The 14,360-nt window shown below is 37.3% G+C and overlaps 1 long non-coding RNA gene across 7 annotated transcripts in view; it reads left to right on the forward strand.

Moving 5' to 3' along the window:
• LOC119703780 overlaps positions 1-14,360 on the forward strand; it is a 61,576-nt gene that overhangs the window by 17,646 nt on the left and 29,570 nt on the right. For all 7 annotated transcript variants that reach the window (XR_005257773.1, XR_005257772.1, XR_005257770.1 and 4 more), the window contains exon 2: positions 12,576-12,688. This is a non-coding gene — a long non-coding RNA (uncharacterized LOC119703780). The remainder of the gene's footprint in view (positions 1-12,575; positions 12,689-14,360) is intronic.

The following is a 14,360-nucleotide window of genomic DNA, read 5'->3' on the forward strand; positions in this document are numbered from 1 at the left end:
GCTCCTGTTCCAGATTCAGAATGATGTAATATGAGAAACTCCTCTTTGTTTATTCCCTGATTCCCAAGCTGTGAGAAGCTGTGTTAGGAGAATTCCCTTGATTCATCCTACTATAAACCAAAGCAGACCATCTTTTGGACACTGCTATAGAGTAATAGAGAAATCCAGCTAATTCTGCATGGTATACGATACACAGAGTTATATGTCACCCTCAAACCTGAGCAGCAGTAATTTAGATCAGGATAGGGAAATCAACAAACCTAAAACCCCCTTATTATCTCTTTCCTCTCTTACTTAGTGTACAAGTTCTGCAAGTATATTGAACATCTATAAGCATGCTAAAAATATAACTAATTACATTTTATTCATTCTCCTCACTATTTAAGAAAAAGAGACTTAGCATAACTGAATTTTGTGGGCTCTGTAATCTCCACATGACTGTGCTGCATTTTCTCCTCATGAAATGCCTGGCATCTTCTTGTGCCACACTATGGAGCATAAGCTGCTTTTCTGTAATTCACAGGCCACTTCTGTACAGGGCTGTTGCCATTTTTCATTTCCAAAAGCAACTATATGAAGTGATAGAACTCTCAGAAATGGAAAAAACGCGTCCTACTTTTAACTTAACAGAAAATGGCATTTCATCTTATAGCCCTGCCAGTGCACTTGCTCGCAATGTGATGTGTCATGTAGGTTGAAGTGAATTTCTTTGCCTCAAGGATCAAGTGCCACTTCTCACCAAAAACGTAAGAAGATTTCACTTCATGTTTGACTCCTTATTCACAAGTACTGCAGTCTTTGAATATCGGCTTTTCTGTCAAGCTGGAGGATGGTGATTCATAAAGTTAAACTTCATGCGGAGTGGTACCATTTTAAAAGAAAACTCCTTCAGAAAACATTTCCAGGGATTAAAAGGGAATTTATAGTCAAAAAACAGACACACTGACTCCAAAATAGCTGTTTCGTATTTAGCAGTAAATCCACCATTTGAGACAGATCTCTTCATTCTTCCTAAATTTCACTGAAATTTAAAGTAGAACAGAACTAGTTTTGAACTCAAAGTTTTGTGGGCTGGAAAAAGTGAGTTTTCTGCTTACCTGTGGTCATGAAATATTTATCAGTTTCCCAGTTTAAAAAAATAGCAATGAATGGTATACAGTGATTCATTTCTTTATGTGAAGGACTTTGTATAAATTAGCAATCTAGCAGTCAGTGGTCACATGTAGTCAACATACTTAGTAATGCTACTTTATGTCACCCTCATATAAGCACAACAACGTGGCCTCCCACTAAGTTATTTAGTGCTTAATGTAGTGGGCCAGAAGTACCTCAAAGTTGTTTGCATAATTACCAGCTCAAGATAGAACTAAATACAAAATTTGTGGGGAAATTTGCAAGCAATCTTATGTGCAATAGTACCAACCTAAATAATTTCTAATAAAAAGGTTTTGGTCCATTTTGGACAACTGCATCTACTTATCCCAACTTTTCCAATTAAATATCTAGTAAAACCATCTAATAAAACATAACAATGCCCTAAGATCAGTCCCCCAGATAAAGTGTATTCATCATAATCCCAGATCCAAAACTACTTTTCAGGAGTTTTAGCAGAGAATTGCAATTGCTATGAGTTATGCAAATGTATTCAGGGGAGGGGAAGGACAGCTTTTGAACTTTGATTAGTGCCATTTGAGGGGGAAGAGGAAAATAAATGAGATTCAGCTCTGTTTTAAAAATAATTCTGCTGCCAGAAGATTCCACCATCACAAAATAAGTGATACCTGTAACAAGCCAGAGAAGATAAAGACCTTTTCAGCCTCTGCTTATGACCGCAGCTAAGCAAATGTGCAGCTGACAAAGGTACCTGAGACCCTTTTGCTGGGCCCTCAAAATCTTCATCATGGTATCGGAGATGAGAATGTTAGAGATGCTTCTCCTTCTGAGAAACATCTCTAGCCTTTATCAAAGTTACTGCAGGCTTCCATTTTCTAAGCCATGGTATTGGTATTTGGTGGTATTTGGCATTTGGTACTGATTGCAGTATGTTATTGGTGGTATTTGGTGGTATTTGGTACTGATTGCCGAGGACTTCTCATGGAGAAAACTCCATGTTTCACAGGAATCCAGCAGAAGAGCATTTTACCACAGCCTTCATCTTCCATTGTAAAGCTATGAAGAGGGCAAGATATAAACTTTAAAAAAAAAATTTAAAAGGAGGGGGGAATGTTTCAGAAGGTCTTCAATGATTTGTCTGTTTGAGTTGTGGAATTAATAAAAAATACAAGTTCAAAACCTTTAAGTATTTTGAGCTACCATCAAATTTAGGGCGAATCCCTTAAGATAAATTTCTCACTGTGAATCATGTGCTGGACTTGCTTTTGTTGGTTTCTTACACCAGGAAGTTGCCTCTTAAGTTAAAATGCTGGTTTGTTTATTGAAGTATCATTAAAAAAATACTATCCAACAAAAGATGTAGTTATTTCTTTACAAAGACACAATACCATTCTAACAGAAGGGTTTATATGATTAAGAGAGACACACAAATATTTAATGAATATGTATCTTCCTTTATCAAGTAGAAGCCAAGCACGTGGCAGCGTGCTTGGGATTAGAAGGTGGAGGATGACTAAAATTTCTTCTTTCATTGGAGTCGAATCAAGGTTAGAGATCTCCAGATGAAAAACAACAACAACCCCCACAAAAGCCTCTCCAAAAAACAAAGCCAAACACTACTAAAACCTTAATGCACACTGTTTTACATACTTCAAACCATCCTGGTACTTTAGGCTGTCAATTTTTTCCTTACATGAATTCTTACAAAAGGTTCTCCACACATTTTAAGGCAGAAGGATTGGTGTAACACTTCGTTTTTAAAGAAATGAATATGCAATTCTGCATCATTTAGTGATTAAAAGGAAAAATGCTTTTAACAGTCAAACAAAAAGAGTAACAAAAGGGACACAAAGAGGTCTCAGTTCACCAAGGGAACTGCTTGTCTTTGCAGAGAGAAATTTTGTCTAGAAGCACTCAAAATGCAGAGTCAAAGCACTCCTCTGGAATGTCGGAACTCAGCATCATGAGGCAAAATGTTTTTGCTGGATGAAGTGCAATGTAAAAGTTTTCCCTCTAGTTGAAAAGAATTAAAATGTACTGTTGAAACCTCTTCAATGAACTAACACCACTGGCCAGGCTGCAGTATCTGCACAGCAGCAACACTGCCCAGGCCATGCACTGCTCTGCTGCCTTTACCAGTGCAACTTGTGGTGGAGGAACAAATGAAAGGCCAAATTGTTTCAGCCAGCCAGAACCACCCACAAAGTGTCCCAACCATGGCCTTAGTGCAGGTGAGAAGCAGATCGAAACAAGATGGAGAAGCTTTGACAAGTACAACCTGCCCTAACTTGAAGGCAGGAAGCATATAAATGTTAATGTCTATATATGCTATTTTAATTAGTAAAATGAGGTATTGTATGCTATACTACTTCAAAAAAAACAAGACTCACTGCATACACCAAAATATTATTTGGGATATTATATACATATGAAACAAGTTTGCCATCTCTGTCCCACTTCCTATAATGACTACAGAGCCTGGCAAAAAAAGGGTAAAAGTTGTTTAACAGAACTCCCTTCCTGTACCATAAATGAAGGGTTCTACTACATCTATGTCAATAATACAGTCTAGTAAAAAAATGAGAACTTTAATAAAGTAAAAAAGAAAAAGCACTGGATACTTACAAAAGAGAATAGTACTTGTTCTTTATGAGAATAGAAAATTTGCTACTTTCAGGGGGGAAGCAGTGGAAGAGGAAAGTATCACTCTTTTGTTCTACATCCCTATATGCTTTACTATAAAAAACCCAAAAATACTTTTATTTAACTGGTCGTATCATATTTAGGTCACCTGGGAAAAATAATGCTTCTGGAAAGGTGCAGCTCAAGGTAGCTACAAAGTCCTTTACAAGAACATTCAAGTAAACAAATAAAAACCCTCTTTCATCCTCTCATATTCCTATCTCCTGGCTTTTCAAAAAATACAGGTAGCTGTGTTTAAAGGAGTGAGAACATGAGGCACATTGATTTAGTGAGTCTGAACCTAAACTAGGACATCAAGAAATAATAGCTGCAGGTATTCCCTTACTTCTCTGCTGCCAAAAAAGATGCAACTCTACTATTTCTTCCTCTGATTACAGTGGTGAATTTGAGTTTCTAATGGTTAAAGAGGGCATTACAAGAATAGTTTTTTTTTCAATTACTGTTCTGTGTAAAGCAAAAATTTTAACTTCCAGAATCTGCACGTGAAGTATTGGAATTTCTCTCCATTTTTGACTCCCAATACTGACTGTCACAATAGTGAGAGCACCTTGAAGACTCTCAGGGCATTGCCCCTCCTTCTGAACCCCTTGTAGGATGCATGACAGAAAGACTTGGGAGAGCCAGGAGGCTTCTAACTATACAGCATTACTGAAATAAATGCAGCAGTGTCTGTCCCTTTCAAAGATCTTTTCTAATGTTAGCAGGTATCTTCTGTTCCCTATTTTACCAAGAAGAAACTGAAAGCCTAAACCTCTTTTTTAATTGAATTGCTAAAGTGAACATCTCTGAAAATTGAATGCCTGAACTCACATATCCTATTGGCTATCCATGGATTTTATTACCTGATGGCAGTTCAGAAGAGTTTTTCTATTTCACTTCTGTTCTGCTCCCTGACAGCCTGGAGAGCTTTTGCACATAGTAGGCCAAACTTTCCAAGAGGCAGCCAATAGTAGCCATGCTAAAAGGAACTTTGGGGCAAATTCTTTAAGTCTTAATCCATCTGCTTGCTTCTACTTTAACACCTTCACAGTCATTTACAGTATTTTCATCCATACAATCTTTATTTAATTTAAAAGGAGGATGGATAGGAATATCTTCTTTAAATTGTATGCCTAAGTAAGTCTATTGCTCAAAAGAAATAAGCAGAGCTTCCCAACTTCTATGAATTAAAGGGATTTTCAAGGACTTCCTACAGTAAATGTGAAGCATCATAAAAATATATTCTTAACATATTTAAATAATGCTATGGAATTAGAAACTTTTACATTTGAAGTTGAATGAAAATTCATTTTCCTGTACTTTCTTCTAGTTAGGTTTCTTATAAGGAACCTTCTGTTGAGTCAGAAATAAATCTTTACCTTTAAAGTAGAAAATATGGAGAAGGGATAAACCAGGTCCAATCACAAGCACACACACAAAGCAAAGTATGCTAAAAGTAATTAAAAATCCTACAGGACAAAAAAATTACTGTATTAAAAGATGAGGTATAATCAGGGTACCTGCAGTCACTTTGAACCTTGTGACTTTACCAGAGTAGGGTTTAGCTAATGCCCTATTAAAAAGAGTCTTCATTCTTTTAGAAAAAGGCACAAGATGATCCTTACAATACCACATAAAGTAAACAGGAAATCTATATAATAACCTGGAAACTGCTAGTTATCAAGAGTTCCACTTGGAAACTATGTACTATAAGACTAAAGATAGCAAAATGTTGCCACCAATACCCAGTCCTGTTAGAACTGTAGCTTTTCATACCAGCACCTTTTAGATTAAACTAAGGTTATATCAAGAATCTTAGTCTACATTAGTCTAGTATTTACTATAGTCATTAATCTCTCTGAAATATGCATTTAAAAAACCTACATGTACCAGTGCACACAGCACTGGTGATATATAATCTGACACTTCAAAGAATTCAAATTGTTCACTGATAGATCACCTTTCTTTCTAAAAGAAGCACCCTAAACATGGAAATTTCCACCTTTTTTATGTAAAAGCACATCAAAAACTGAATACAAAGATCGGGCTCAATATAAGAATATTTTCTGGGGTATGACATTGAAGATACTCAAGTTTGGTATTAAAGAGTCTTGTATATTGTTTCCTTTTTAATTAGAAAAATTTCTAACCCTATATGCTGCACATAATAGATCTAGGCACATGATCTTCAAAGGTCCAAAATAAATGAAAAAGTAATGCAATTTTATTCACAGCTTTGCTATGTAGGGTAACTTTCTGTGTCAAAGAAAATGCCATTTCCACTATAAACTTCATTGGGAGCTCATCAGTTATTACAGCTCTGAGCTGGGGAAAAAACCTTGATAAAATATCTTATAGGTACCCTGAAAATGCACCTTTAGTTGTCTCTGACTTTTCCCTGTTACAATAGGCATTTAAAGTGACATCTGAGCTATTTATTTTCAGTAAGAAGCCAAGCACTTTTGTCAAGTAGCACCACATTCCACAGGTTGTCTCATTTAAAAGCTGTAAGTCTAGCCTAGATATTGGTATGCATGATTCAAAGGGACAGAACTCAGTACTTAGCAGGGGAGGGAAAGGCATTTAGAAGATAACAGAAGTCCAATTATGAACTGTGAAAATATAGAAACTCATTGAGGAAAATGGGAGAAGCCTATGCTTAATGTTAGATGCATGTGCTCAAATACTTCACTTAATCAGTCAACAAAAAAAGAATAACTGCCAGGAAACATTTTAACCTGACAAGGTACTGTAAACAGCGTAGTCCTCTTTTGGGATATAGTCTGTTGCTTTCAGAGTACAAGCTACAATCAGTGGAAAAAGTTATGGAATACAATGTTGGGGTGTCTTTGAATTTACTGAATTCCTTCCAAAATGCCTTATGGTGGACTATTTGGTATTCATCACCATGCTTCTGTGGAGCAACGGCTGTTAATCTTCTAAAACATACAGAAAAGGAAAAAACATCAGCTCTACAAACAAGCTTATTTTGTCCTATCTTGTCATTTTTAGCTGAAAGCCCAACAGTTCACCTACGAGGGGAAATTAAATAGCTAAAGCAGGAATTTACTGTCCAGTGTATCTAAGAATCAGTGAAACAAATTCACTTTTATTCTCTTTTCAAGGTCAGACAAGATGACAAACAGTCTGTATTACACAGTTGTATCATATAGTCAGCATGCCAGACGATGAACCCATAACTCAACAAGCCCAGACTTAAGGTCCAGCACAAACACAGAGTTAAATGTGCTTCCCTGTACTTCTGAATATTGCGTTCAGCCACTGCTGCTCCCTAGGAAAACAACCAATACTCCAGCCACACAGACAGAAACCTCCTCCTTTTCCTGCACCTCCAACCTCCCCCTCCAGGGTAACCCAAAAAACCAAAGAAATCAGAAGTATGGCAGGCAAGGGCAAGGCTGAATTTTTGTCTGTGCAATATGGAGTTACTGAAATGTACTTAACAGTTCTGTGAGATAAATAGCACTGCTCTGGTTTCACACCGGTACAGAGGAGATGAGGGTCTAACTGTCTTTTGTTTAACTGATTTTAACGAGAGGAATTGGGAGGGGGAGAGAAGAATTTCCAACTACTTTCTGAAAAGGTATCTTTGAAGGGAAAATGCAGTCTTCAAAAAGGAAGAAAATGGAAAGCTTTTCCTCAGTTTCCTTTCATTTCTTATCTTCCTAAAATACATATATACAGTTTGTTCCAGGAAACGTCTGAAATGCCTTCTGGTAGCTTTTACATAAACATGAAAATCTCCTTTTGAGTTCAAAGAATTTCACATAATGACAGGGGAAGAGTTCTTGGACTGTAACACATGTAAACAAAGGTCACAAATCACTCTCAATAATTACAATGCATTATCATTACTTTTTGACTTTTAGTCTGCTATCACATAACTGAATTAGACATGAGCAAGGCTCTACTGTGCCTCCACATCGATCTTTTCCTGTACACTAAAACCAACAGACCTCAGCTACATTTCTCAGCCAGGAGCTAATGTTTCTGGGTACATGTTACTGTTGCTGTTTCATTTGTCAGTAAAGACTTATTTACTTGCTTCCTGTTATTAATTATGGGAAACAGGATCTCTTCAAACTGTAGGAGAGGCTCTTTTAACTCCTGTCTAGACTTTTCAAGACAAAATATTGATGAGCCCTTTAATGTTTGTGCAGTGACACAATCTGAGCAAAAAAACCCCCATCGTTACCTCAAACAGCTTAAGGCTCCTTATCACACGTTCACAAAAAAAAAAAATCCTTTAAATCACTCGGGCTCACATCCTTATTGTTAGTCACTGAAGTAAGGTTTCCTTTCATAGTTGGATACTTTCTTCATCTGTCACACTGATTAATTAACAGCTCACAGTATGAGCCCTGAGCTTAAATAGCCTACTGAAACGAGGAGGAGAGATCAACTTTAATATTCCATAAAAAGCTGAAGAGGAAAAATGCTTTCCTTACTATGAAGGGATCTGTCTTCTAATAATAAAAAAAAATTAACTAATTTCTGTTCAGTTACATTACATGAGGAGATGAAAGCACCCAGCTCGCGAAGGGAGATTGCAGGAAAGGATTAGGACAGAAGTTGGAGAAGACTTAAGCACTTTAATTTAAACTGTTGGCTGGAAACAACCAAGTCTTGAACACCAGTGAAATTATTTTCATCATCATTAAGAAAAGCCAGTTTATCAACTCATAATGAGCAAATCTATAAAAACACAGTACCATTGCCTGTAAGGATCTATGGGGAAAAGGCATGCAATTACATGAAATGGAGAGTTGCTAAAACATTAAAGCTAAAGCTGGTTTTAGCCAAAGCATTTGTTGTTCTCTCACACACACCTCTTTCCAAAACTGTTACAGTCCAGCAATTATTTCAGGAGTTTGACTTTCAACAACTGCAAGTTCTCCCCCTTTTTTAGCCCCTCCAGTACTGCTGAGTGGGCAAAAATTACAGATGCAAGAAAAGCTGACAAATGAGTGCAAGGCCCCTCCTCTCCAGTGCCTCGACAGTCAGAGCCCCTGCCAAAACATGCCTGAAAGCTAGTGAGGAGACAAAGACACAAAGATTCCATTTTTTCAGAGAAAATAGATTTCATGTAGGAACTACTAGGGAGAAGAATAGCACACAGGCACACGTGTAATCTCAAAAGCAGAGCAGGAATAAGTGTTTCAAGAAAAAAGTGAAATTATATGTGCTTATTGAGTAAGCTTAACAAATGCTATTTGACACATGGCTCTTTTTAAACTGCTAAGTGCTACACAGGGTAAGAGAGGGAAAGCTCCCATAGAGTCAGAAAAACATTTTCAGTCATGGAGAATCTTCAGTTTAACACGATCCAAACTAAGAGTTGACGGCTGTTGCTCTAAATGCTGTAGCACACAACCAAAACAAAGTAAATCCAGCTTTTTAGCTCAAATCTGTTCAACTATGTTTACTACTAAGAGATGCTTCACCCAGGGTGTTGTTAATGAAGTTGCAATGAGTTTAAAAGCCTGGCACCTAGGCACATTCAAGTTTTTAAGCTTTTCATAACAAGTTTACTACTTTCATGACTGGCACTCCTCACTGAGCTGGAACAGGTCTGCCTCTGAGCCAGGAAAGCAGCAGTGAGGTGAATGCCGGCAAGCAGAGCAGGAGAAAAAGCAACAATAGGATTTCTTCTTGAAACTAGTCAAAGCTGGGGCAAAGTCCAATTTATGGTGGGGAAAATTTGGGACTATTTAAGATTCTCAGTAATTTTAAAAATAAAAAGGATATTCACAACAGCATATAAGATTAGAAACTATTGTTATGTGATTCCAGTCCTTTAGGACTCAGTGGCTACCCAGGAGCTACTGTTAAAAACCTCCCACCAGATCGGCAGTTTAGGAAGTAGGGGTGTAAAATGGAGTTTTAGTCATCAGAAAGGTTTTCAAAATGCTCCCGGCTCTGACAATTAGTGCTCATCAACATGTAGCATTCTTACAAAGTCTCCACTTGTAATATACTTTGTCTTAAGGGAGGCTGCTTCTACAGAGGCACTCAAATTCAGCCAAAGTCTTCCAGTCTTGCAGCAGAACACTAAAGCAGTATAAACAGAACATAGAGAATGTTACATAATAAACATTCTAAAAATGCGATTAATGCCCTGAATCGACAGGTTTGTGATTGAGGATAAACAACTGCTGAGAGCATTCTAAAAAGACCCTCAAGGGCCCTCTGCCTTGCAGGAAGAACCATGAGCAGAGAGCTCAGCTCTCTGCTGGGTTCACACTCTTGTTCCCCTTCCTTCAGCCCATGAGGATGTGGCACATTTCTGACTCTGAACCCAGGCGCTGCCTCTCTTCCCTTCTGTCTGCTCGTGAAGACTGCTCTGCCAAAAAACTGAAGAAAGAAAGGGCTGATAATTCTTTGACTAACTAATAAATCCCCTTCAGGATATCAACACTGATTGTTACACAAGGATTGGGGATAATCCAGAACTATTTGTTAAAAAAAACCCCAAACCAAAACCCAACCCTATTCTCCACATTACACCTGAGGTGAAGTACCAGGAACATCAGAAAACTTGAACACTGCCCATTTAGTTACAAATCCACATTTATTTTTCCTGAAATTTCTTTACATTCCTATGGTTGATCCCACTATCCTCTCACTTGCTAAGTCTAGGCATATTCTAACACTTCATTGTCAATCAGTGTCTAAATTATTTTGGGGTTTTTCATGCATCCAACCATCACTCAGTCCCTCCTAAAAGCATAGCTACGTCCATTTGGTCTCCATTCTCAACCAGACCAAACCACCATTTTTATTTTGTTAGTACAGAGAGATCCTAGATGTTATTTTACTACGGAGATGAAAAAAAGGTCTGCATCTCCCGGTCTGATACACCTACTGCCATATTCGCCTCGCTTCAACTTCTCATAAACTGAATCCCAAACTCTTCCTCTACCCCACCCACCCTGAAAGTAGAACTGTTGTACTAGTACGCATAAATCAAGAATAATATGACTGCCTGATTTCCAGGAATATTCCAAGATAAAAGGAGATCTAGTTCTGAGGTCAAATTCTAGAAATGCTAACAGAAGAGCTATATGAAAAAAAAAAGGCTGCACTTAATGACTTAAGTAAGAGAAACAGCCGAGAGTGAAATAAGATTTATGAACGGTTACAAACATGCTTTATCTTATACAGCTGTAAACTCATTCTTCAGAGTATCATTACAAAGTAATCTTCGCAGAGAAAACTCAGGTTATAATCAGATTATAGAAAGAGTGCAGCAGTGAAAAATGTTATCACTTCATTTCATACATGTTCTGTCACTAACCTAATGCTATTCCTATCTAAATACTTTTAAAGATTACTTGAAAAACAAACGCTAACATTATTTCAACCTATAGAAGCTGTTGAAAGTCAACATGAAATCTTGCATCTGTGCCTAATATCTGTCGTTGCAACGGAGCTCATTTTAATGGCCGCACGTCCAGGCATCGTGTGGCACAGGGCTTGAAAAGGAAGGAGACTTATGTTTTCCTTGGCACTGGTACAGCATAGGTCCTTAGCATGAAATTTATTAGCATTAATTGGCATTGTGCAATTAAAGCACTGTGCTTTAATGCCCTGAGAGGTGATGGGGCTTTTTTCATGTCCTATAAAATAGACAAATAAAAATATGAGACTTTTTAAAGCTATTCAAAGAATTCAAACGTGCATGTTCCCCCATTAATCATAATAGAGAAGGTGTAGCTGAACAAGATGGATCCGAAATTCTCAAAATGTCTTCCATGAAACCACAAGATGGTTAATACTAGACACCAGGTTTTTGAGAACATGCTATGTAATTACAGTATCTTGCAAGGCCACAAATTCTTCAAAAAGTAACCATTAGACCACTAAAAAGGGTAGATTTGAAAAAAAATATTTTTAGATCTAATATACTGTACTTACTTGGTACTAAACTTGTTTAAAGGAGTCCAATTTAATAAAGCGGCTTTGAGGAGCAACTCAAATATTTGTTACTTGAGCCCTGGCATTTTCTTTCCTGAATGTCAAGAATTGGGAAGGCTTTGAGAATCCCCTCACTGAACCCACCTGCACTTCAGTGACAGGAGAAAGCATTTCTGTAGTTCCTCATGTGCTTTTGAATATCACAGGCTGAGATTGGAATAATATTCAGAGCTACTAAAAAACTGCAGGAGTGGTGCAGGTTTCATTAGGATTGATGCATGTCAGCAGTAAAGATCAGACTGTTACCTAGACCTGCATTTCAATAGTTGAACAGGATTCATTTTCTGTAAGAGAAAATTAATTCAAACTTACACTATGGAAAAAAAACAACATACACAGGTCTAGTATTTGATTTTTCAGAAACTGATCTTGCCAACACTTATGTGTAGTACTGCAAAATAATCTTGGAGCTCATTTTTTATTGTTTCATATGTCTGAATGATCCTACATGAACAGCAAGTCTGAACAGCATGGAAAAAATACCATTGATAAAATGCCACTATTTATGCTGCTTAAACGATTGAAAATATAAGGCCTATTGACAGTATTGTGTCACATCTCAATATTCTGAGTAATCTAATTTCACTTAGAGCTGGCTTGAAGCAAAACTTATTTTATCTGAAAATCTGAAGAAAAAGTTAGTATAGATTGTACAAAACCACAAAGACCTTTACAGTGACACTAGCAATTTTTCCTTGGGGAATGTCAAGATCAATTATTGGCTGATCTATCAGACATATCCTGAGGTACCAAACAAAATTCTTTATTTCTTTATCTTCTAGTCAAATCACCACAGAGCTACAGACCACCAATGAAGAGAGCTGAGGGCAATTTGACCAACATCATCTCTGTCGGTTCCCCAGAAGTCGATGAAACACATAATCGGGTCTCCAAGGTACATCCCAGACATTAGTTGCTGTGCCATTCAATTAGTAAATTATTAAAACAAGATGTTTTCTTCGATTACATTAAGATACTGGCAGCAGGGAGGCCTATTACCTTCCATTGAAGAGTCTGCCTTCCCAAATTACGTTGTTTATTAACACATCATTAACAATGTGCCACCTCAGCCAAATGATCAGTGGTCTCAGGTACAACGTAAAGATCATTACAGAGCTCCACCACCTGCCTCATTTGAGCAAATCGAGTAAGTACATCTGAATCACCGGCTGCACAAAAATATTCGAATGCTAGTTTTTTATCCTCATCATCAGCTTTTTGCCAAGCCCATAAGCCTTCTTCTGAGGAATCAACAAAACCTTGTAGAGATAGAGTTAAACAGAGAAGTTCTGGAAACTAAACCATTTTTATTTTCAAAAAAAAAGGACCCCAGGTAAATGATGCCTTTTAATACAGCACATGAAAATTTCAATTATGGAAATCATTATTCTGGGTATTATGTGCCATTTTATATTCCCAGCAGGATGTTTTTCATCTCATCAAGAGTTTCCAAGGCTGTTTAGTGCTCCTGTATATGCAAAACACATTTAAGGGCCCCCAAGAAGGTCTGTTAATTAAAAAGCCTAGTCAAGTGGTCAGACAGATTGGAACTTGAGGATTATAGGTAAGAAGGATGAAATGAAGGCTTGGAAATTATAATTTCTCTTTCTGTGGTAGCAGCCAAAGCAGCTGTTATAAACTGGGCAAATTAAAGACGTGGCTGACTAAGCCAGCAGTCTGGAAACAAGACATTGCAAAAACATTACAGCAAGTCATCTGCACCCCACTTTTAAAAAGCCAGAAGTGCTGACCGCTTCTTTTTTACTCTCTTCCTGTTATTCTGATCTGTCACAAATATCCTTCCAGCCCTTGTTCACCAGTTCTAGTTTCCCACCCCCGTCTTAGGGAGTTAGTAGTAATTCCCAGGACTGTGGACAAGTGCTCTATAGTAGGAGTAGTCAGCAAACAGAAAAGGACATGTTTAAAAGAAGAGCAGGTGAAATAACAGAGTTGAAGTTCTATTCTTTTCTTTTCATAGAGAGTTGTTCATATAAAAACAGTCTTCTCATACTGAACAATATTTTTCATTCCTTGAGAGCTGTTTCATCTGCCCAATACAGACAGCATCCAGCTACAGAAAGATCTCCATTTTGAAAAGCCAGATTGCCACCACACTTTCCAGATACATTTATTAAGTGTCTTGTAATTGACTGTTTTCAGGGGGAAAAAATCCTAACAATCCAACCCTTTTTCTTTCTACATTTTCTAGTCTGTTTTCACAAATAGTCTTAAAAGGGTTAAAAATAGGTTTTGCCATGAGCTAATGAGGCTATATGTATTTTTTCCATATCAGAAAGTGATGAAGGATCTATAAATAAGTTACTTAAAGACCCCAAAAACCATCCCAGAACAACCCTTTGTCTTTTCTCAACAGCAGATACGGACTTCCTTTTAGAAGCAGAATAAACATTAGTTGCTTTGTTTAGACAGCTTTTAGGTCAGTGTTGCCAAGCTAGAATTTTCCTCAATTTATATTAACATAAACCTGCGGCCTATTTTTGATCTCATTTTATACATCATGAATGAATACCTCCCAATCTATTTCCTCTGTGTTTATTTGTATTCAA

Source organism: Motacilla alba, chromosome 8 (genome assembly GCF_015832195.1).
Source record: "Motacilla alba alba isolate MOTALB_02 chromosome 8, Motacilla_alba_V1.0_pri, whole genome shotgun sequence".
NCBI lineage: Eukaryota > Metazoa > Chordata > Aves > Passeriformes > Motacillidae > Motacilla > Motacilla alba.